Here is a 25720-nt window from a genome sequence, read left to right as displayed (position 1 = left end):
CTGATGAAGATAATCAAGTTACACCAAACAAGTGGAGGGCGGGGGGGAGGAATTTGTTGTTGCTGGGTTTTTTTCTTTTTTTAAAAACACAATTGCTTGAGTGCGGGACAAAGACAAGGATTCAAGTCTTTTTAGGGCTGGTCTATACTAGGTCAAAGGAGTATTGTTTTGTAAAGGTATGTATAGAGGTCCAAGTAATAGCCTTACAGATCTCTGCAATTAGAACAGATCTGAAGCTGGTCTACTCCTAAATGTTAGGTCGACTTAGATACATCACTCAGGGCTGTGAAAAAATTTCATCCTGTCTGACGTAGTTAGGTCAACCTAACCTCCACTGTGGGTACAGCAAAGTAGACAAAACAATTCTTCCACTGACCTAGCTACTGCTTCAAGGGGATAGATTTACTACAGTGATGGAAACATCCCTTCTATCACTGTAGTGTCTATGCTACAGTGCAACTACAGCATAGCTGCAGCTGTAGCACTTATAGTGCAGACATATCCTACATACCACGTTATGGAAGTAGACATTGCTCTGGCAGACTGACTTAATCCCAACAGGGAGTTGAATGGATGTTAACCTAAAGCTCTCCTCTATGCACTGTCTAACCCACCTAGATAATGTCTCTGAAGAGATAGTGACCTATATGGGGGTGTGCATGTGTGTGCAAGAGAGAGAGAGCGCGCGTGTGAGCAAGTGTGAGTGAGCGCTGCCTTTTCAGGTTGCCATAGTCCATCTAATATTGGAAGGGCAATTTTTTGATGGAGAACTCAGGATGTCAAACAGGCTGGGATATTTCTTCCATTGTAACAGATGGGAATTTCAGTGTCTCTGCCATTCTGTCCACAAGTTCACAGAAAACATCTTCACAAGAGGAAGCAACCCCTTCCACTTAATGTTCCAAACGAGTCATATGCTGCTCATCTGACAGTAGCAGGAACTATAGCAGAGGAAATGCTCCATGAAAGCAGGTAACTCTCAGATCCAAGGAGAGAGACTTTTCCTGATCTCTAGTGGGAGAGATTCCTAAGTCAATGAGAACACAAAATATTTCTATAATGCTTAGACAAAGGCCATCAAGTACAGAACACTATCTCATTCATGCCAGTAAACAAATTCATGCTCCACATCATATCTGGGAGGGTGTGATGATACATAGGCACCATATTGACCGTGTATTCCTTCTGATGAGAATAGAACCCAGGAGGTATCCTGGTATGTCCAACACATCCAATTCTTCCTCTGACTGCAAGTCTATACTACAAATTATTGAAGACAACACAGGTATGTCTACCCTACAATAAACACCTGCACCTGGCCCAGCTCAGCTGACTCCGACTCTCGGGGTACAGGCTGCAGGGCTATAAAATTGCAGCGCAGATATTGGAGCCCGATCTTTGAGACCCCGCAAGGGGAGAATGTCCAAGGGCCCAGACCCCAGCCCAAATATCTACACTACAATTTTATAATCCTGCAGCATGAGCCCTGCAGCCCAAGTCAGCTGACAAAGGCCAGTCACAGATGTTTTATTGCAGCGTAGACATACCCTACAAGACCTGGCATGTGTAAAATGGAGTGTCTGGAGGATATTTGAGACAACTTTTCTCACCTCTTCTCTGGCTGTGAGGAGGAGGGCATTCGAGGAGGATAACTAGCAGTAACCTTCACTTTATCCCACTCAGAAGAAAAAGCTTGTCTCTTCAGGTTCTGGTAACTTATGGAATTGCCGATCTGCATGGTGTACCTGCACTACCATAGTAAATGTTGGTAAAGAGTGAATAGGAGATGAAGAAACTACTTCCTGCTCCAACAATCTTTGGATCCAATGCAGTCTTCAGAACTGGGGGATGACTTTTAGGCAGGGATATACTTTCAACCAGAATCTTAGACTTTGATTTAGGATCTAATGTTATCCAATCTAGATGCAATCGATCTGAGGATTCTCTCAATTTGTCCTTGCTAACAGAAGCCTTCTTGTCTTGCATATCTTGGAACTGAAGTAGAAAGATCCGAGGGTTTCTCCTGTGGTTTGGCTTTCATCTCACAAGCTGAAACAGACTAAGTCCGAGTGCCTTTAAGGTCAGTCCAATGATTTGGGGGAAACTGATTGCACTGAGGTGATCTTTGAGCAGTGATTGAAACCTTCTACATAGCGTTGTTCTTAATGCCAGAGGTGTAAGGAGCAGACACAGGCCTTTTCGTTATGAATACGGATCCCTTGGATGTGTCGGGTCCAAGAGACTCTGCAACCAGAGATTCATGACGCAGTAAGACTTACAGCCTGTTCTCGCATTCCTTGCATGCCCTCAGAGCAAGTGTACTATAGACAGAGCATCTTGAAAGAGAGTGACCCTCCTCAAGGTGTTTTGTGTGGGCATACAACGCCAGAAAGACTGCAAGACAAGAGGTGCGCCTTTCAAAAGCAAGTCTGAACTTTCAGATCTGACATGGAACCAGTAGTCAGAACTGAAATTAACTACTATCTATCATCATCATCAAAAAAAAACAACAAAAAAAACCCCTTTTCCTTAACCAACTAACCTTTTCACTAAAGAGACACTAAAAACTACACTAAAGTAAACCACTAAATTCTTTGAGAGACAAATCCTGATTGGATAGATGTGAACCTCTCCAGATCTTTCTGCCGGTGTGGCTAGAAGGAACTGAGGCAGCAAGCAGAGGGCACCACATCCCCTTTCATAGCCTTGCCCTCAGATTGTTCTGGAATGCAGAGAGGAGAGGTAGGAAGGATGCATGAATGGCTCTAACAGGCACTGCTATGAGGAGGTTAGGTTCCACTGTCTGCGCTGACAAGGTCAGTGCATTCCATGAGTGGGAATATGCAGAGGACACTCAAAAAAGAATTATAATTGATGTACCTATAATTGATGTACCTACACTACAATAAATAGTAAACCTTTCCTGTGTAGACTAGCCCTTAAAGAGTAAGAACAGTTAGAGTTTCAATACGTAGGAATAATATTTCTGAACCACTAATGTCCCAAATCAAAGCCTCCATTGTGTGTCTATATGGAAGATGCATCCAATTCTTCTTGCAGTTTCACACTGGAGATAAAGTGCAATTTTAAAAAAAGGAAACCTATAGGCACATCATAACACTAGTTATATTGACTCACCCTTGAGTTTAATACCCAGAAAAAATAACTCATTCTTAATGTTAATTGTTAAGACTAACTCATTTTCAAGGATCAGTTTTCACCAAGTCAATTACCAATTTATGTCAATTCTTTGACCTTAGAATAATTACTACCATTTAATATTAAAACAAAAGAAAACTATTAATAAAATGTGATCACTGGTACAGCATATTTAAATAAACCTTATCTGCCTGTCTTGGAACACTACATTTATGATTTGAAATAATCAAAACCTCTACTCCTTATATTAAGTCCCTATACTTGTCATAATGGAATCCACATTTTGTGGGCAGGCCCTAACAAAGTACAAGTTTATAAAACAAGGAATGGAAATTACTTAAATATCAGGGCATGTCTATACTACAAACTTTTGCCACCGCAAGTTACATCGGCATAAAGCCACTGCAGTTAGTGTATCGCCTGTGCGCGTGCATACTTGGCTCCTCTCCCTGGCACTGCATGTACTCACTAGGAGTGAGTGTGTCAATATACAGTGCCAAGCACAATGGGTTGGTAACCCAGTCTGCAACCCACTACTGCCCAATGCACTTTCTTCTGAGAAGTTTTGGCAGAGCACAGTGGGACAGAAAAAAGGTTGCGCAGCGGTGACTGGGGATAAGGGGTCAGCTTCCCAGCATGCAACTGTCTCAATTCCATCATGTTATCTATATCCCATAATTTTCGTGCCTTTCAGAAAAAAATCCCACGAACCTGCATGGCCGCCTTTGCTGTCCGCCATCTGACAGAAGCATGGAGACTGCACAGCTCTGAAATATTGTCATAAGCATTGCAAGGACAAGATGCATGATCCTCCAGTATTTGCAGAGACATTTTAAAAATCAAAATCAGCATGGAACACTATCATTTCTTGGAGGACAGATTGCTGGACAACATAGTGAGAACCAATTCGAGGTTGTTGGTAGCATTCATAGAGCAACTGCAGATAGTGGAGTGTCACCTCTGAGCCTAAGAAATGAAAACTGACTGGTGGGATTGCACTGTAATGGGTTGGGTTTCGGTTGATGAGCAAGGTCACATTCCTGGATCTGTGTGCCAAGCTTGCCCCAGCCCTCCAGCTCAGGGACACCAAAACGAAAGCTGCTTTGACAGTGAAGAAGCAAGTGGTAATCGCATTGTGGAAACTTGCAATGTCAGATTGCTAGCGGTCAGCAGGAAAAAATTTTGGAGCTTGAAAATCCATTGTGGGGGTAATTCTGTGTGCAGGGCTATTACAACTGTTACTCTAGGCCAGGCGTTCTCAAACTGGGGGTCAGGACCCCTCAGGGGGTCACGAGGTTATTACATGGGGGGGTCGCGAGCTGTCAACCTCCATCCGAAACCCCGCTTTGCCTCCAGCATTTATAATGGTGTTAAATATCTAAAAAAAGAGTTTTTAATTTATAAGGGGGGGGGGTCGCACTCAGAGGCTTGCTATGTGAAAGGGGTCACCAGTACAAAAGTTTGAGAACCACTGCTCTAGGCAATGTGCAGGTCATAGTGGATGGATTTGCAGCAATGGGATTCCCAAACTATAGTGGAGCAATAGAAAGTATGCATATCCCTATTCTGGCATCAGACCATCTTGTCACAGAGTACAAGAGAAAAGGCTACTTTTCTATGATATTGCAAGTTGGTGGAGCACCGGGTACGCTTCACCGACATCAACATTAGCCAGTCAGGAAGGTGCATGACACATGCATCTTGAAGAACAAAGGACAGTTCAGAAACCTACAAACAAGGACTTTTTTTCTCAATTGGCATATTAACATTGGTGATGTTGACATGCCAATAGTGATCCTAGGGGACCCAGTCTACTGCTTAATCCCTCAGTTCAGGAAACCATATGCTGGCCATTTCAACAGCACCAAGGAAAGATTCAACCACTGGCTCAGCAGGTGCAGAATGACAGCTGAATGTGCTTTTGGTAGACTGAAGGGACCCTGGCATTATTTACTCACAAGATTGGATCTCAGTGAAAAAAAATCCCAATGGTTATAGCTGCCCGCTGTGTCCTGAATAACATCTGTGAAACAAATGGGGAAAAGATGCCTGCTGTCTGCTGAGTGAACAGCCAGACATAAGGGTGATTAGAAGAGCTCACTGCAGAGCTATATGACTCAGGAGGCTTTGAAAGAGTACTTAACCAGTGATCCACAGTATTGCATTGTACTGTATGGTGATCCACCTGGCCCTGCTATTTTGGGGCCTCTTAGGAATTGTTTGGTGCTTCGTGTACAGATATAGATTACTACCAATGCACCTATTAATTTTGCAGTGGTTGCTGTCCTTTTATGATTATTACACTATCACTGACCTAATTTGTTGTGTCACACTATACAGAAACAAGTGAGTGGGTGCTTTCTGAACTGCTAGGAACTCTGCAGTATATGTTGTGACCTACTAATGATGAATTCTTTTCCACATAATAGAATTTTATTCAGTAACAAAACCAGTGCAAAAAAAAAAAAAAAAAAAAGCCTGTGCAATTTAAAAGTAAATACATTAAAAATTTAATATATTAATGTAACAGAACTTAAAGGGAAAGCACACTCAGGTCCATTTTAGCTATCTATATACCAAACCGTGGCTTTCACAGGTCAGAGTATGTGAAGCTGTGGTTGTTCTTAACATTGCACCAGGATGGAGTGGTAGGGTTAGGGATGCAGCCCCTGATGCCATGTGGAATGTTTAAAGAGGTGTTGCAATGGAGTTCTCAGTGGACTACAAAAGGAGGCAAGCCTTGGACTGTTGAACCTGTAGGTCTACAAGAGTCTGCAGCATCTGTTTGTTGCTGGAGAAGCCCCATTATGTCCTGATGCATCTCCCTCTCCTTTTTCCTGTTGGAGCTCCTAGTCTTTCTCCAGGATGTCTGCAATGTTCACCCTTCAGGACCTTTGCTCACAATCTGATGCAGCACTGGCTTGCAGGATCTCATGAATCATGTCCTCTGTCTCCTCTCTATCTGGTGCTGGAGTTCTGCAGGTGTGGAGGAGGAAACCCCTCGATGTAACAACAGAGCAGCTGTAGATAAAACAGAGGCACTATTGTCAATATAGTCACAATGGAAAGTGAAAGTTAAGATTCAGAATTCCCTTCCCTTTCTTCTCTAAAGTCTTAAACAAGACATGCTTATTGACATTTCTGCTTTGGAGTGCTTGTGCATGGTGCCACTCACAGCAATCACGGTGCGTATGGCCCGCTGGGGGGAAGGAAATGAGGAGGGAATAGTTAGGTTGCATGAAACTATGAGTATAGGCAATGGCACTGAATACTGGCACCATTTTTCACAGGCAGTGGTGATTTAGCTGATATCTCACTCCTGAAGTAACAAAGGTATACAGAGCACAGCTGCTGCTGGAGTCCCAAAGCCGCTGGGACCGTATGTTGTTAGCCTGTGTACTCCAATGGTGCCTGCCCAAGTCATTACTGACTGGCGTGGGAAAGTGTCCTACTGTGGAGGAAGAAATAAGGCTGCCATCCCTAGAAACCTTTGGGAGAGAACTGCAGAGTACATCCATGGAAGTTTCACCGAGATCTCTCAGGAGGATTCCAGGGACATCCCTGTTTATAAAAACAAACTGCTCCGTGTGGCCCCCTTGCTTAACTCTACAGAGGAATGAAAAGCAGATAACTCTACCTCTCTTTGTTGTACCGCTATCTCTTCTAATATGAGTAAAGTAATGAAAAGTCGATGGCTGTGTCCTGTTAAACTGTGGGCGCCATCAATACATCATTGTAATAGGAAATACAGTTGCACACTTACCCGAGGTTCCTTTCTCTGCACCAGGCTCGCCCTTGCTTGACTGCCAGGACTGCAGTGCAGTTTCAAACAGGTGCTGGTCGCATATCCCCCATCCTCCTTCTTGCTGTTCATGCCAGGGGCCTGTGACTCAAGCTCTTTGGAGCTATACATGGTGGTCTGTGGGGTGGTACTGGAGTCTCCGCAAGTATGGCATGTGGCTCTTTATAAAAGCAGCAGGTCTGTGTCTCAGCACCAGATTGACTGTTGGCCTCTCTGGTCTTCTGGTATGCCTGATGCAGTTCCTTCATTTTCACGTGGCACTGCTGCCTGTCACTGTTGTACCCTTTCTCCTGAATCCCCCATTAAATCTGCTCTTATATGTCCCTTTTCTACAGCTGGTCTGTAGCTGTGCTTGCATGAGCCTCTTCTCCTGGTCCAGATTATCCAATATTTCCTGTCTACTCCAAGCCGCAGTGCATCTGGAGCAGACAGCTGGCATGATCAATGGCACATAACAACGGAGAGCTGCTAGGTGTGCTCGGCAAGCCAGACAATCAGGAAAAGGCATTAAAAAAATAATAATAAAATCGCAGGACTTTAAAAGAGGGAGGTGGGGGACTTCTGGCCTTTGGGATTCTCGGGCAGTGGAACTGACAACTGCGACCAGAGCAGTCAGTGTCGGGCACTGAGGGACAGCTGCTAGCGGACTGTTGGGGTTGACATAAGTAACGTAGTGTCTATACTCACACTATGTCAACTTCAGTAGATTGACCTTGGCTCAACACCCCTGGGGGAGGTGGTGTTACTGCACTGCTATGACAGTGCACTTACATAGGTGGGAGGCCAATTTAAGTGCAGGTACATGCACAAGTAGGCTGACGCCAGGCAGCTTACAACACCCTAATTTTGCAGTGAAGACCAAGCCTAAGTATATTTAAAATCATATACCTCTTCCTATGCATCCTAGACTTCCAAGGAATTAGGGCTGGTCCACACTGGGGGGGGGGGGGGGGGGGAGAAATCGATCTAAGATATGCAACTTCAGCTACGCAAATAGCGTAGCTGAAGTCGAAGTATCTAAGATCAAATTCCCTGGGGTCCGCACGACGCGGGATCGACGGCCGTGGCTCCCCCGTCGACTGTGCTACCGCCGCTCGCTCTGGTGGAGTTCCAGAGTTGACGGTGAGCGGGTTCGGGGATCGATATATCACGTCTTAACGAGACGCAATATAACAATCCCGGATAAATCGATTGCTACCCGCCAATACGGGGGGTAGTGAAGACGTACCCTAAGTCTATGGGTAGTATTAACTGTCATTCATAATTTCTCTCTCATCTCCAAGTCAGAATAGCTGTAAATACAGCTGTCTGATTTATGGGTGAAGACAGGCTATCCCCTGTGTGGGGCTGTGACATACCCAGGGTACAATCCAGACCAATGAGTAGCTGTGTCATTCCTGACCGCAAACCTCAGATGCACTTTACACTGCTTTGCCGCTGTAGCCTCCAGACTAGACTGCTCACAAACAGCATCCAGCATGCAAGTCGCGTGTGTGTGTGTGTGTGTGTGTGTGTGTGTGTGCGCGCCGCAGCCATCCAGCCACACTGGCTCTTACCAGCCTTGGGTATATTGCAAGGTGACCCCAGCACATCCCCAGTCCTAGATTTACCCCCAGAAATATATGTCCTGTATTGCCCAGCCCTCTCCTGGATAACTAACTTATATAAAGCCTATCATTTTATTAATAGACATGATAAGCACACATCTTGTTACCCCAAATGGCGTTTCCCAAACACTTCAATTCAAACACACTGGATAAGATAAAACAAAATAAGTTAACTAACTACAAAGACAGATTTTAACTGAGTACAATTTAGGAGGCATAAAAGTCAGAAATGGTTACAAGAAAAATAAAGATAAAATGCAACTGGTGCCTCATTTAACAGGCTATGTTAATTTCAAAGAACTCTCAACCTTCCCCACCCCATGCAAGCCTCCAAATCCTGCCGACCACCTCAGACCCCTCACCCATGCCTATAAGTGGCACAAACCCCACAAGCCCCACTTCCCACTCCTGTCACCCACTGCACCAACCTCCTAGGATTAAAAATGAATTGCTATGGAAAGGGAAAATAAGGTGAAACACTGCTAACCATCTCCAAACTCTACCCAGACTGGGAAAAAACTACTGAAATAGTATTCCAAAACTGAGGAACGAGAGTGTATCATTGTTGCCATGGAGACTTGAATCACCTACAATAACTACTTGTTCTGTTTCTCAACTCTCCCAACTTCTGCCCCTGAAACCAATCTCCAAAGACAGGATTGCTATCAGTTGCAAAACTCTGGACTCATTTCCAAGGCAGGAAAAGGAAGACCTAAGACAAAATGTTTGGGGACCTCCTGGCAGCATCCCAAAAGAGGGATAAATAGTGGAGTGCAGGGAAGTTCTCCTTGCAGAGAGAGACAGGTGATGCAGAGACAAGCGATGCAGACCTTGTGCAAAAGACAAACCATCTTGAGAACATGCTGCTGCAATGGCCTGCAGCCTGTGGAGAACAATATGTTCCAGGAACAGCAGTACCTTTCACAAGGCTCCAACAGGCATTTCTGTAGATATCCTATACCACAGGATCCTGAAAACAGCAAGTTCTAGAATCCATCACCACCCCCACAACAAACAAAGGTTCTTCCCACACTATTCCACATTCCAAGGAAAAGACGCCAGGCACAAATCACATTTACACAGGCCTGTGACCAGTACAGCACTGATATACATGTACTCAGTAACGTGTTGCACAACTGCACTTCAGTGTTGGATACAATTTGTACTTTCATCTCTCATGCTATAATGAATAATAATTTTGGTTCAATAGCTGGTTTTTATTGTTTGCACTGCTTGACATTCAATAAAAGGTTATTTTGACAAACGTTCAATAAAGTTTCATAAAATACCACATTTCCACTGTCATTCTGCAGCTATTCAGGGATAGTCGAACAGGTCCTTTCTCCTATCCAAGTGTCTAGTAAAAGGCAGCATAAGTCAGTGAAACAGAGGGTAACTGGGTCTACAAGAATGACAAGAGGAATCAGACCACCCATAATGTTCATAGCGGTCCTGGGACCAAAATCATCATTTTTCATTACACAAAACAGGCATGAGTTTCAAAAGAGCCTAACACCATGGACCTTTCCAGATCATCCCACATTAGTGAATCTGCCACAGTGATCCACCAGGCCCTGGAGCACCATGGAGAAGTACCCCTTTCTGTTTATGAACTCTGAGGCCTGGTCAGGGAGAGAGGGAAACAAAGAATAGGCACGTGGATCGCATCAATGGCCCACCAATACACTTCAGGAACCCTCGCTGTGCAAATCCATCAATAACCTGCTGCGTGCTGCCAAGATGAAGGACTCATGCCATCAGCACCTTCTTAAAACAAACAGTGCATGCCTCCATGACAACAATCCCAACAGTTGATCTACCAACACCAAATTGCTGTTGGTTGGTAGCTAACTAATCATAGGTGACAAGCGTCCAGATGGTGATGGCCACATTCTTCTCCACAGTGAGGAGAGAGCTCACGTTGGTATGATGCCGCTACGTTCTGTGCAGATCTTTAGGAAAGTGCTCTTTGTCATCCCAAAATTCTGCCTCAACTTCTGGTCAGCATCATGATCCTTTACCACCAGAGTTGGTTTCTCGAACCCAGAAATGGCACTCAATGGAATGAAGATGTTCCAGGAAAGCTTTATGCACAATTAACTGTTTGATCGCATCCTCCTCTGCCTGCTCTGCTGAAAACAACTTGCCAGTGTGGCAGCTGGCTGCCGAAGCCACCTGGATGCATGATTCCAAATACATGAGCAGCAGCATCTATGTATTAATGAATGCCTGGACTGTAGAATGCAGCTGTGTTCCTTCCATGCTCGCTGACAGCAGTTAGAAAGTGCTGCTAACTCACAAGATAGATGAATCATGGGATGTGTTCAGAGGAATCTCAGCAATTTGTTGCTATGACCTCTACATCCCAGATTTCCAGTGGGTATCCCACAATGTGCTATGACAAAATCCCCATAATGCATAGAACCCAGCAACAGGATAAAGCACCATGGGATTCCTGCCCAGAACACTAAGCACTTATTTTGAAACAAGTTAGTGCCTTGCGTATGCATTGATTCAGAGGGTAGTAGGCAAGAGTGAGCTGCGTGAATGCAATTTGTTTGGAATAGTTATTTTTCAAGAGCACACACAAAGGTAATCTGCAAAACCTCACTATGTAGATAAGCCTTTAGTCTACATGACCACTGAAATCCTTCTAATACCTTATCCACGCTAGGGATTTTTTGGAGGGAAAAAAAACTGTTCCCCAGTTGCCCATACTAGCTTTTCCAATATTGCTAAAAAGCCTCTTGCAGCTCCTGAGGTTTACCACCATGTCATCTAAACCTACTCAGAGCAGGTCTAATTGAAACAGGTAAATACCAGCTATAATAGAAGCTTTATCACCCTTAGAACTCCCAACATAAACATGACCTCCATTCCAAAGTTACTTTTTTTAAAGTTAAAATATAGAGGAAGAGCTATGAGTGCAAAGATGTATACATTTATGAGAATTTCTATGAGACAAGAGTGAGTGATAAGATATATACATATTCTAACAAATTATTCATCTTGGAAAGGAGGAAACTGTTTGCTATTTAAATGCCTAAAGAAAATATAAGAAACTAGGATCTTCTCTCTCTTTAGTAAAGTTATAATTAGGGCTGTCAAGCAATTAAAAAAAAAGTTAATTGCGATTAATCGCATTGTTAAACAATAATAGAATACTATTTATATAAATATTTTTGGATGTTTTCCACATTTTAATATATTGATTTCAATTACAAACACAGAAAACAGTGTACAGTGCTCACTTTATTTTTTATTATAAATATTTGCACTGGAAAAATAAAAAATAGTTTTTCAATTCACTTAATACAAGTACTGTAGTGCAATCTCTTTATCACTAAAGTTGAACTTACAAATGTAGAATTATGTACAAAAAATAACTGCACTCAAATACAAAACAATGTAAAATTTTAGAGCCTACAAGTCCACTCAGTCCTACTTCTTGTTAAGCCAATCGCTAAGAGAAACAAGTTTGTTTACAGTTACAGGAGATAATTCTTCCCTCTTCCTATTTACAATGTCACCTGAAAGTGAGAACAGGCATTCACATGGCACTGTTGTAGTCGGCATTGCAAGATATTTACGTGCCAGATGTACTAAATATTCATGTCCCTTCATGCTTCGCCCACCATTCCAGAGGACATGCGTCCAGGCTGATGATGGGCTCTGCTCAACAACAATCCAAAGCAGTGCAGACCAACACATGTTCATTTTCATCATTTGAATCAGATGCCACCAGCAGAAGATTGATTTTCTTTTTTGGTGGTTCGGGTTCTGTAGTTTCCACATTGGGATGTTGCTCTTTTAAGACTTCTGAAAGCATGCTTCACACCCCATCCCTCTCAGATTTTGGAAGGTACTTCAGATTCTTAAACCTTGGGTCGAGTGCTGTAGCTATCTTTAGAAATCTCCATTGGTACCTTCTTTGCATTTTGTCAAATCTGCAGTGAAAGTGTTCTTAAAACAAACAACATATGACCACTGCTGGTCACACATTTATTCCACTAAACTGACACTTCATTTCCTGTATTAGATTCCCTCCATTTGTTGCTGGCATTTTTTAGAATGTTGACTTTTATTATTTTATTTAATTCTGGATGTTATTTTGTACAAGAGTTTTCATCAGGAGATGTTTTATAAACAAGTTTATTTGAACGTCAGGGATCAAATTATTGTATCTAGACATCCCATCATGTTCTATGGGAGAAAAAACATTCGTTTCCAGTACAAACTAAGTCTGTTTACATATCTCCTCAGAACCCAAATTATATATTATAGCAAATACACAAGAACCAGTCATGATGCAGGAATATTTCATATTATTTCCTATTTCTATTATGTACAAGTTTAGAGAAGTATGGTTCAACACCTATATCTGGAAGTTCTTTATCTATGTTGTATGCACAGTTCCCCACTCAAGTCTGGGTATGTGCGCTAGCAATTCCCAAAGTAGAACTTGTTATAGTTGGATTTTGTTACTTGTTTTTAATTCTATATTAGTGTGTAATAAAAAAAATTGTGCTCTTCCAGTATGAATTTCAGATACACACATTAGCGTGCCCATGAAGTCGTTGCCTACACTTGTTCTGTTAAGACAAATAGGTGGTTTAGAACAAGGCAAGAGGATCTGTTTAGACAGTTGAAAAGTATAAGAAATAAATGGTAAGCTTAAAATGTAGTTAGAGATCCTATTTGATATAGGCAAAATTTAAAACAATCTAACCTAGTGACTGTAACAAGAAAATGCATTTTCATGAAGTTAGTAAGTATCATGACTCTCAAAAAAGGGAAATATTTTGATTTCAGGACTGAAATCTTAAGTCACACTGAGAAACATGTCACACTTTAGCAGTGACAGGATGAGAGAGCAGCCCAATCCTCATGAAAATTTTTACATTAATTTTTCTTACATACACTTGTAAAATAGCTTTCAACACCTTTCTATCAAAGATACTGTCAGGTAGTTAACATTCAACAATCCATTTTTCTAAATTCACATTTTTCATAATCTAATCTGAATTAGAGCTGATTTACCAGGTGAAATACTAACACATGCTTTTTAAATTTTACCTGGTCTCTTAGGAAGTGGTAGATAAAGAGATGTATGGCAGTTTGTTTGGTACACATGTGGGCAGAAAGCTAGAGTCTTTCTTGTGGAGAGGTAACAGAGTGCTAACCTTGAAGTTATAAATTAGTGTAAGCTGTATTATTCTTCTCCACCCCCCACCCCACCCCGCTCACAAAATAAAGTCACGTCAAAAGCAAAAATAGAGAACAAGTTCCTTAGAACTCCTGGTGTTTTCATATGTTACGTTCTCACCTAACAATTATTTAAAGAATTAAAATATATTTCACAAGTCAGTTAACACACAATCATCTCCATTTTAAACACATAACCAGCCCCCAGTCTCATCAACAATAAATCTGAGAGGAACTCACAGTAACTCTGCAAAGTGTAAATAGAAAATAACCTGCATCACTACCAACCAGCCTGTTAATATCTTCCTCACAGCTTCAAAGGTGCCTTTCTTGGGACACCTGGTCCCAGTGGCCCCGCATTACATGAAGCATCATGGGGCTGCTGACTACATGAGAGCTGCCATATTGGATCAAACCAATGGTTCCTCTAAGTCCTGTATGACAGTGCCTAGTACCAGAAGCTTCAGAAGGAATGGAATAATGTGTCCATAGAAGACATTTCTTCTTAACCCTTGTCAGTCAGTACTCTGGTTATGTCCTGTAGCACATGGAGATTAAATCCTTCTAAAAATTATCCTTATAAATGTCTAAATCCTCTTCTGAATCCTATTAAGTGCCTGGCCTTAGCAATATGGTGCAACAATTTCACAGGTTACTTAGGCATTGCATAAAAATATTTTCTTTTATCAGTTTTAAATGTTTTGCCTTTCAATTTCATTGAATAGTTGTTTACATCTATAAACAAAAATACTGCAAGGCAATAGCAAAGATGAAACCTCTCATACATGAAAGCTTTCCCATGAAGTTCTTGCAAGTCCATAACAGATTTAAGGAATCTTTTGTAAGCATTCAGTAATCTTCCTGGAAACCTGAAGCCATACAAGCAGTCATCTATCAGAGTGCAAATGCCCAAATTAATCTCAAAATCCTAATATGCCTGCCACACATGCTTTCCATACCTTCCTCCTATCTATAACTGTCAGTTTTCTTCGGTTAATTACCCAGACTGTCACCTGCAAAAGAACTATTACTTACCTTGCAGTAACTGTGGTTGTTAGAGATGTTCACCAAGAGTGGGATCAGTGTAGACAACACATGTGCCCTATGCACACGAAACTGGATTCTTTTGGCCATGTCCATTGGGGCTACATCTGTACCCTAGATGTTCTTGAATTCCCACAATCTGAACACACAAAGAGCAGAGCAGGCCAAACCATTCCTCAGTTCCTTTGCCAATACAAAATGCTGAAGTATTAGAACTCTGTAGAGTAGAAGGGAAGGATGGCAGGCTGTGGAAACCATACGGACAACACATCTTGAAGAACCAGTTACTGTTCCGTCTTCATGTGGAAAATCACATTAAGACAGAATCACTTGGATTCCACTCTTGGTGACGAACAAGCTCTTGTCTCTGTATGCTTGGAGGTGGGTACTAGGAGTCCTATTTAAACAATAAAGGCAGGACACCCTTACCAAAAACAGCCTTACAAACTGGGAGCCTCTATTAAAGAACAGTGTCTTGTAAGTGAGTGGACCAAGTTCGATGCAGCAACTCTACAAATTTCTGAAACAGGAACAACAAGGAGTCCAGTAGCACCTTAAAAAGACTAACAGATTAATTTGGGCATAAGCTTTCATGGGTAAAAAACCCACTTCTTCAGATGCATTACACTCCATGCATCTGAAGAAGTGGGTTTTTTACCCATGAAAGCTTATGCCCAAATTAATCTGTTAGCCTTTTAGGTGCCACCGGACTTCTTCTTGTTTTTGTGGATACAGACTAACATGGCTACCCCCAATACTTGAAAAAACAGGAACATTCTTCAAATAGAAAATAGAGGATGCCTGAGCTCTAATATGGCTAGGTAGAGCTAACCTAACTCATAACATGTTCTTATACAGCTGAAGACCCCCTGAGACAATCTCTTCTGGTGATGGCTGTGAAGTGCTAGAACTGACCTTCTTGAATAAACCTACATCTTGCAGGGGCGGGGGGGGGAGGACAGTAAAAAAAGGATATCCATGCTGGGTATGTGCCCCCAAGGAGCCTTATTAGGCCAAGACTGAATGTTGTAAGGATCAGGGGCTGGGAGCCATGGGAGTGGCTATCAGAATAAATGTTTCCCACAAGATTCCTGAAGTCTGTTTCTGTATGGACAATCTTTGAATTCCCTACCAGACCAGTCAGGCTCATAAAAGAGGGAATGAGATTAGAGGGTTGGGATACTCCCTACTACGTTTAGAGGGGGAGAAAGAAAAAAGGTATACTTCCTCCAAGGGAGGAGCTAGCCTATCTGGTGTCTTAGGGTGAGCTTTTGCACAACTAGAGCAAGAGATCTTATAGGTACTATGGTAGTATTAGAGAGTGGTACAGAGGCAGAAGTACCTCTAGTTGTAGAGGAGAGCAAGGATGATACTGGTAATGCAGTCACTGCAAGATCAGTTGGAACAGAGAAAGTCAACATCTGAGTCTTCAGCGCCAGAACAGAGGGAGTGCAGATGCAAGTATTAGATGGCACCATGGGTATCCAGAGACCAACTGGTGCAGAGGTGAACCAATATGGGCTGTGAACTCCCTTTCAGTAAGCATCAATACAGCAGCATTGTGAGGATTTACCTCACTTTAATACACAGAAAAGATGATCCATGCCTACGTTCTCTTGGAATGGGGCTCCTTCTTATCCTTTTCTGACAACTAACTGGAAGAGGTCTTGGCTGCTCTGTCAAATTCAGTAGTCAAAAGGATTCAATCTTTCAGATGAAGAATGAGCTTGGAACCTCGGAGCAAAGCTGCAACTCATAGGAGCACTAGCCAAAGAGGACTACTCAGGCCTAGTTAGATTTTTTTCCCCCCAGGCTCTCATCAAGCATTCCAGAAGAGAGAGCTTGAGCTGGGCCTCTCTTGCCTTCTGTGTTCTCCTGTAGAAGAGACAGCTCAAGCATCTGCCAGATATGTCCCTAATCAAAGCAAAAGAGTCACCTACAGCACCCATCACTAAGTGGGATAGCCACCACACAAGAGGCAGGTTTTAATCATGGAGAATTTGTATCCACCACAGTGACTGAACTGGGCATATCCCACCCCCAATCTACTATTAAAAAGTTATTTTTATATTTGTCAACAGAAGTGATACAAAAACTATACTAAGTACACTATATAACTTCCTGCTACTAACAAGCCTAACAAGAGATCGCACATTGCACAGAGTAATTGGACACCAGTGTGGTTCTGTCTCTCTGCCACGAGCCCACTCTGTTCTTTATACCCTTGGGTAGCAGCACAAGGACATCTAGGGCACAGGCACAGCTCCAATGGACAATGCTGGCCAAAAGAACCTGATATTGTGCGAACAGGCAGTTGGCACACAGAGTAGAGTTCATATAGACAATCACTCGAAGAAGAAAGGTTACTTCTGAGCAATATTTTAATATATTTAACTTGGCTACATTCAAATTATGATCCCTGAGAACCTTCCATCCTACATGCTGAAATGCTAGGTCATCCCAATTTCAGATCAGAAGGAACAACTTTCAGTCAAACTTCTTAAAAAGGAGGTGTAGACTCAGATGACAGAGAGATCAACCACAAGGACAACTTTGTTTCTGTCACCCAGGACATTAGGGACAGCCATACCAGAACATAGCAATGATCCATAAACGGCCAATTTGTGTTGTACAAAATGCCGCATGTGGGGTAAAAATTCATTCCTAACCCCAGATGGTGCCCATTTTACACTCTGAATCAAAAGAAACAGAAAGCGATTAAAAAGATGGGTAGGAAAGGGGAGTTATTACAGTGCTATTACAATTCCATAATATAACTGCACTATTGAGTTCCACAGGTTGTGTAGTAAGTGTAAAGTCAGTTTTTTTAAAACAAATTTAAATTTTGCTGCTTCTTAATTGCATTGAGTTTCTTGGGGCACTTAGACAACCACCTCTATTCCTCTCTTTTTGCAGAGAACTACCACCAACATATTCATGCTAATCCATGCTCTTCTAAAACAGTGTGTTCAGTATAATGCCAATCACAGAAACGGACCTATTTCAGGTTCCTTTTCTCTACACTACTCCTCTTGGAAATTAAATTTTCCACAATATATATATGTGCCTTTAACACAGCAATATCCATGCAGCATAGAGTAAGAATGCTATGTACAACAGCACTGACCCATTAGCTACTGAGGAAATTTTGTTCAGGGTGGACTTGCTGCAAACTTGCATCTCTTGTGAAACTAAGGGGTTGTCGCTACAGAAATTTACTGGCAGAACTATACTAGTATAATTATAGCAGTATAACTGCATGTGTGCTCTTACTCCAGAATAAGTGTACATACAAGGAGTTATAGCACTATAATTATAGCACTATGGTTCTGCCAGTATAATTATTCCAGTACAACTTCCCATGTGGACACTTATTCCAGATGAAAAGTGCCCACAAAATTACATTGCTCAGTATACTAGTATAGTTCCCCATGTAGGCAAACTGAAACCAAGTAATTAAATGGTATAATTTAGTTTTATTATTTAAAATCAAACTTTCAAACCAGCAGTCTTGATGCTACTCAACTGACAAAAGCATTGCTTATGATGGTCAACATAAACAAAAAAAATCAAGCCACATTCATCAGTGACCACATTTCTCCTATATATATTGGGGTTGACCATCTGTGGTCTAATGCAGCAATGAATGCTACTTCAAAAGTTCAGGAAAAAGTTATCTTCAGGTAAAAGCAATTCAGACCTACATGCCAAATCATTTTCTTTTAATGAATACATTACATCTCTGAGTAAAAAGGTAAGCAAGACAACCACAAAATGCTAATACAGCAAATTCTCCTCTAGCCAGAATATTAACCAAGAGAGACATGCTCCTCTTTTCTCCACACAGGCAGAGAAAGGACACCAAATACACAGAAGCCTGTGCAATAGACTATATGCAAATTTAGGATATTATTAAAAGCTAAGAGTACTTTTAGAATAGTGTGTTCGAAAGAGGATCAGAAAGTATCTTTCAACCCAACATCACAGGGGTTCTCAAACTTTTTTTCACTGGGATCCCCTTTAAAAATATTTCAGGCTGTGATACTCCTCCCCCCCACTCCCTTGCCACCCTTACTTCTGCACTGCTTCTTGTGGCGGCGCAGCCTTCAGGGCCGGGCACCTGGCCAGCAACTGCCACTCTCACGACCCCCCTACAATACTCTTGCAACCCCCTTTTGAGTTGGGGCCCCCAGTTTAAGAAACCCTGCTGTATCACCAACTGATTTTAGTATGCATCTGCTGGTGCAACTGGGGAAGTGCAGAAGCACATCTGTGATTGGGATTGCCCTAATGGGTTGATATAAAGAATGTGGAGGGAGAAGATCCTGGACTCAGTGTAAATGTAACTTCTCATATGATGCACTGCTGTGGTTGGAAAACAGTATTTGCTACTTTACATTTTCTAGTAGGAAACAGACCCTGACTTACAATGTTGCAATGAAAAGGGACATAAGTTTGAGAAGGCCAGAGCACTGAACAATTGTACATGTGGTTCATGAGTTTAAGCACGTGCTGTAGCAAGTTATTTTTTCTTATTCTGCAGCAGTTTCTTTGGTGCCAGTGTTGGCATAAAGCTTACAATCAATTTGATATTCAAAGGATATGCACTACACTGAACAAATACAGCACTATAAAGCAGAATCTTTAGGCTGGAATCCAGTTTACATCAGTAGTAAGCAAAAGTTACTGCTTTTAACTCTTCAGTGGTTTGTGTGAAATAGATTGGTGTGCTCAATACAGATCTCAGAAGAGAAATACCACATTTGACAAAATTTCAAGCCTGTTGGCAAGTCTCTTCTGATAATTGAGCACTCCTTCATCCTTTTAGCTGATAACTTTTGGTCAGATTGATGGTGACCCTTGGGGAAATTCAGTGTATCTTTTCTGTATAAAGAGCTTATGAATGTCTATTTGACAGCTCTGAAGCGAAGTCCTCTAAGTTCACTTAGACTTTTTCCAAAAGTATTTCTCCCTGCCTACTCTGGAAAAATGCTTTTGCTGACAGTTTCTAGATTTGTATATTTGGGGAACGGTGGCAGGGCATCCTGAGTGGAAGGCCTAAGTATCTGAAATTTGCTTCCTCCACTAGTTCAACACATCCTAAGTTTAGTGACCTTCATGAAGCAGTGCCACTCACCAATTTATTCCAGCTTTTGCCTAAATGGGCATTAGGGTGTGATTAAGGTTTTGCAATGGTTTGGGGAGTTTGACATAACTAAGTATTAATGTATAGGTGAATTTTATAAATTGAACTAGTACAATATAATATATTCTCATATGAATTGCTTGCCCAAATAGCTTTTGGAAGCTTGAGGTTAACCGAACAGGTAGTTTTGAGTATATAAACTTGGAAGTGTTGTTAACAATTTTCAGAAAGTTTTAACATTTGTTCAAAAACACCTCTACCCCGATATAATGTTGTCCTCGGGAGCAAAAAAAAAAAAACTTACCGCATTATAGGTGAAACCGCGTTATATCAAACTTGCTTTGATCCGCCGGAGTGCGCAGCCCCGCCCCCCCCGGAGTACTGCTTTACCGTGTTATATCCAAATTCATGTTACATCAGGTCGGGTTATATCGGGGTAGAGGTATACTTCATTTAAAAGAAATCACTTGTTCTACATAAGAGCTCACAGGACTATTTTTATTGAGTTAGAATGCAAGGAGGTTTCAGTTAAAATTTCAGCTATAACTTCAGCAAGAGAAGTAAAGCACCACTCCATCAAATCTATGCTTCCACCTAAAGGTTCTAGCCCTTTACACTGTAAAGATAAATAACTGACAAAACATTGGAAAGTTTTGCTAGAAGAGAGTCTTCGGCTCCAACCTCAACCCCTGGCCCGAGTTCTACTTCTGGAATCTTCATCCCTGCATGAGTCCTCTCTGACCCCTTCTCTTATTGTCAACACTGCTCCACTTACAATATTGACTGGAAGAAGCTGGCAATCCCACTACCATTGCACATTACCATTACTGCATTCAAGACTCCAAGCTACCGCCCTTACCAGCACCACTCTCGTATCAAAAGAGTTTCCCCTCAACTGCTCCCCTATTGCTTCCAATACCATGCTTCTCCAGACATATAGTGAAGTGACACTCCGTAACAAGACCTGGCAATGAAAATGTGCCCAATATGCAAGACCACCTCCAAGAAGGGTAAACCTATATGCCTGCTCCCATTTATTCTATGGGAAGAGGAACATAAGTCCATCCCTTCTCCTCTCCACCCAAGTATATGGGATTCACTCGAATCCATGTGCAGAACAGACAGACTAAAGGTGGTCTCTGGACTGTCTTAAGGGTGAACAGGGTAAGTACAAGGCTCTTTCTAGCCCTTATAGGGAGAATGGTGTGTCAGAATGCATGTGAAAGGTAAGCGTGAGAAATTTCATCTGACCTTTGGGAGGTCAGAACTGGAGTAGGGCTGAATCTCTGACCCATGTGTAGGGCTGGCAAGTTGTCCATTGGTCAATAGACAATACTTTGCATTTATGTAATGCCTCTGCAACTATTTTACAGATTTTCAGAATGTGGGTGGGGATAGTGCCCAACCTAGAAGTGTAGATTATCAGGGTAAAGTAGTATCTGACTTATAGGAGAATGGCTAGGGATAAGAGGGCAGAGTTGAGGTTAGTATAGGAACCTTAACTGAATTTCCTAGAATTACTAGCTATTACTTGTAAAGTGTTTTAAAATAGTGTTAGAGAGCAATATAGTCAACCTTGTCATTGTTCCAGTGAAGACTGTCTGGAATAATATTTTATTTTATTATGTTTCTGGGGGAGGGATAGCTCAGTGGTTTGAGCATTGGACTGCTAAACCCAGGGTTGTGAGTTTAATCCTTGAGGGGGCCATTTAGGGATCTGGGGCAAAAATCTGTCAGGGACAGTACTTGGTCCTGCTGTGAAGGCAGGGGACTGGACTCAATGACCTTTCAAGGTCCCGTCCGGCTCTATGAGATAGAACTATCTCCATATAATAAAAAAATTCCCTATCAACATCCACAGCTCTCTTCTAAGCCTCTAAAATGGAAGCTGCCAGTGGCTAAGGCAAAAAAGCTCTGTTCTAGTTTGCTTCCTTGTCACCAGCTGCTGGCAATGCAATGTCTAAGGTAACAACTGTGCTCATTTTTTAACATGTTCTGAGCAAGGAAAGTAAGTTACTGAAGGATTTTAAAAGTATTTATTTAAAACTATAAAAAGCAGTTCAACGTTCGAACTTGAGAAAAAGATTTTATTACGTGTGTCATTTCAAGTCTCTGGTGGTGAAACTGTTTAAAGAACATTTGCTTTCCTTTCACCACACAGTATAAAATATAGAGCACTCCAGATGCAAAGTTACTTTCAATTTCTAGGAGGAAATAGGTCTTAAATAATCAATATCCTTCAAGGCTGCCCGGAGGGGGGGGGAGAAGAGGGCAAGTGGGGCAATTTGCCCCAAGCCCCGGGCACCACAGGGGCACCCACGAGTATGTCGGAGGCTCCCCCCACCTCAGTCTTCCCCCATCCCCCGGCGTCTCAGCTGGTAAGGGGGCGGGGCTGCGAGCTGCGGCAGCTCAGGCCCCGCTGGAAACACTACGCCGCTGCAGGGCTGGACGCAGCGCATTGAGACTCCGGGAGAGGGGGTAAGCGGCATGGTAAGGGGCTGGGGCTGGGCACTCCCCCAACCCTATCCCACACAGCTCTGACCCCCAGCTCCAAGCCCAGCCCCTCTGAGCCAGACCCCCCCACCACAGCCCTGACCCCCAGCTACAAGCCCAGCTCCTGTGAGCCAGGCACCCCCCGACCCCATTCTCCCCACAGCCCTGACCCCAGCCCCTCTGAGCCGGGCACCTCCCTGAGCCCAGCCCCCCAGCTCCAAGCCCAGACCCTCTGAGCCGGACCCCCCTGACCCCCATCCCCCCACAGCCCTGACCCCCAGCTCCAAGCCCAGCCCCTCTGAGCCAGGCACCCCCCAACCCCATCCTCCCCACAGCCCTGACTCCAGCCCCTCTGAGCCGGGCACCCCCCAACCCCATCCCCTCCACAGCCCAGACCCCCAGCTCTGAGCCCAGCCCCTCTGAGCCGGACACCCCCCCAATCCCATCTCCCCACAGCCTTGAGTCCAGCCCCTGTGAGCCAGGCACCCCCCAACCCAGAGCCCAGCACCACCCCCAGGCAGCGACAGCCCATTGGCACCAACCATCACCCAGCAACAGCCTATTATGTAATTGCAAATGTATACATACCATTAAAGCATTTAATGTTTTTAAATAATGTATTTTGTGTATTTTCAAATTATTACAAATAAATTTTTGAATGTATTTCACTAGTTATTTTTTACATTTCCAAATACATGTTACTATAGTATTGCAACTTTTTTTTATGGAAGAGGCCCCCGAAATTGCTTTGCCCCAGGCCCTCTGAATCCTTTGGGCGGCCCTGATATCCTTATGGGATATCCTCAGCATCCCTTGTGCTAACACATGCATTAGTGCACAGATAGTCAATCTGCATGCACTGGCTGGCTGCCCGTCACCTGGGAACAGGTAAATGACGTTAAATTCAACCCTGGGAAAATCCATTTATTCATCTCCTTGAACCGTTCTAGTAACCTAAAGAAAAAAAAAAGTCATAACACAGAAAACCAATTACTCAGAAGTCTTTTCCAATCTAACAGTCTTGGAACAAGACTGTAAAATTCTACTTGCTCCCAATGAAAAACTGCTTTTGACAAGTTACAAATCAGTTTCACCACACCCCATCACCATGATAAGGATAGTAGATGTTTGCATCTTACCACCTATACATTCTATGACAACTTTGCATGGCTCCTTTGAAACCAAGCAGGGAAGACACTAGACTTTAGTGTCCTAAAGAGAAGCAACGCTATGGCCTATGACAGAGAATGGAAAGAACACTGACACCACTACTTTCTCATCCCCCATGTCAACACTCAGAGAAACACACCAGTTTCAATTCTGGGTTGTAACAGATATTCACAAGTCATTACAGCAATATTAGATCTAAAACTTTTTCAACAACAACACTGCACCCATTACATTAGAGAAGTTACTGAATTAACAATATTTTTACTGCTACCTTTGTTAGTGAATAATGTTGCTGTGTATGATAAGCAAGAGGTTCAGCAATTAAAACTGATGTTTCAGCTATGTGTTTTGTAACACTTATATCCTATCATAGAATATATGGGTTGGAAGGGACTTCAGGAGGTCATATAGTCCAGGACCCATCCCCAACTAAATCCCCAAATGGCCCCCTCAAGGACTGAACTCCCAACCCTGGGTTTAGCAGTCCAATGCTCAAACCACTGAGCTATCCCTGCCCCCCCATCCTATCTATAACCAGTATTTAAGTGATCCCATGCCAGAGGTCAGATCTGAGCAAGGACCTTAAAAGCCACTGAATTCAGACTGATGTTATTTAGATCATCAAATCAGCTTCAGATATGAAGTTATTTAGGTCAGACTTGAAGTGGCTAGATTGCTTTCTGGGGGTTAATAATCTAGCGGCAGTTAAAATAACCCCTTTAAAAATAGTGCTAAGTTTGAGACCATCAAAGGTAAGCATTCTAAAATATTCAACATAATAGATAATAGAATATTCTATTTAATACTATGCTCTCGGTGTATATATAACAAAATACGCAGCCGTATCATTCTGCAGGACCTAAACAGCAAAGAGTAGCTGTCACTAGCATCAAATGGTAACGAACTAGATTTTCCTCCAGCCTCATAACTACATTTTAATTCTTATGGATGGCTGCCAGAGGTCTTCTGAAGATTATTAATCTGGTTTATAACTTCTGATAAACAGACTAACTGGCTACATTTCAAGTGTCTTCCAACAAAGTATTGTGTGTCCATTGAAAGCAACTGCTCTAATAGAATAGGCTATATTTCCACAAGTTGATAGACTCATTCAAACAAAGGCAGCATCTAAAATACACAGTTTCATTAGCCAGCACTTCAAAAACTCTCCCCAGCAAATGCCATCAACTTCTATAAACTAACCTTACACTTTTTTCTTTTTTAAAGGAGTATGAGAGAGAGAGAGAATGTATGTATAGATATCTATCAATAAATAAATAAGGGCTTTAGATTAATCACCATTAAATCATGCAATTTTTTGAGTTAATTGCAATTAAAAAATTAATTGCACAGTTAAACAATAGACTAGCAATTGAAATTTATTAAATATTTTTGGATGTCTTTCTACATTTTCAAATATATCGGTTTCAAATATATCGATTTCAACTACACGACAGAATACAAAGTGTACAGTGCTCACTTTATATTATTTTTTACTACAAATATTTGCACTGTAAAAAAGATAAACAAAGATATGAGGTGAATTGAAAAATACTCAGTAATGAAGCACAATCTCTCATATGAAAGGACAACTTAAATGTAGATTTTTTTGTTCTGTTACATAACTGTACTCAAAAAGCAAAACAATGTAAAAACTTTAGAGCCTACAAGTTCACTCGGTCTTACTTCTTGTTCAGACAAACAAGAAGTTTTACATTTACGGGACACAATGCTGCCCGCTTCTTATTTACAACGTCACCTGAAAGTGAGAACAGGCATTTGCATGGCACTTTTGTACCCAGCATTGATTGCAAGGTATTTACGTGACGGATATACTAAACATTCATATGCCCCTTCATGCTTCGGCCACCATTCCAGAGGACATTCCATGCCGATGACACTTGTTAAAAAAAGTGCGTTAATTAAATTTGTGATTGAACTTCTTGGGGGAGAACTGTATGTCTCCTGCTCTGTTTTACCCGCATTCTGCCATATGTTTCATGTTATAGCAATCTCGGGTGATGACCCAGCTCGTTAGTTTTAAAAAACACTTTCACTGCAGATTTGACAAACCGCAAAGAACGTACCTATGTG

The 25720-nt window shown here is 42.2% G+C and overlaps 1 protein-coding gene across 2 annotated transcripts in view; it reads right to left on the bottom strand.

The window, feature by feature from the left end:
- SMG7 (SMG7 nonsense mediated mRNA decay factor) overlaps positions 1-25720 on the bottom strand; it is a 110021-nt gene that overhangs the window by 71351 nt on the left and 12950 nt on the right. The window lies entirely within an intron of this gene.

This window comes from Malaclemys terrapin, chromosome 8 (assembly GCF_027887155.1).
Source record: "Malaclemys terrapin pileata isolate rMalTer1 chromosome 8, rMalTer1.hap1, whole genome shotgun sequence".
Classification (NCBI taxonomy): Eukaryota; Metazoa; Chordata; order Testudines; family Emydidae; genus Malaclemys; species Malaclemys terrapin.
The sequence above is the reverse complement of the archived record's forward strand: the minus strand, read 5'-3'. Positions and strand labels throughout refer to the sequence as shown.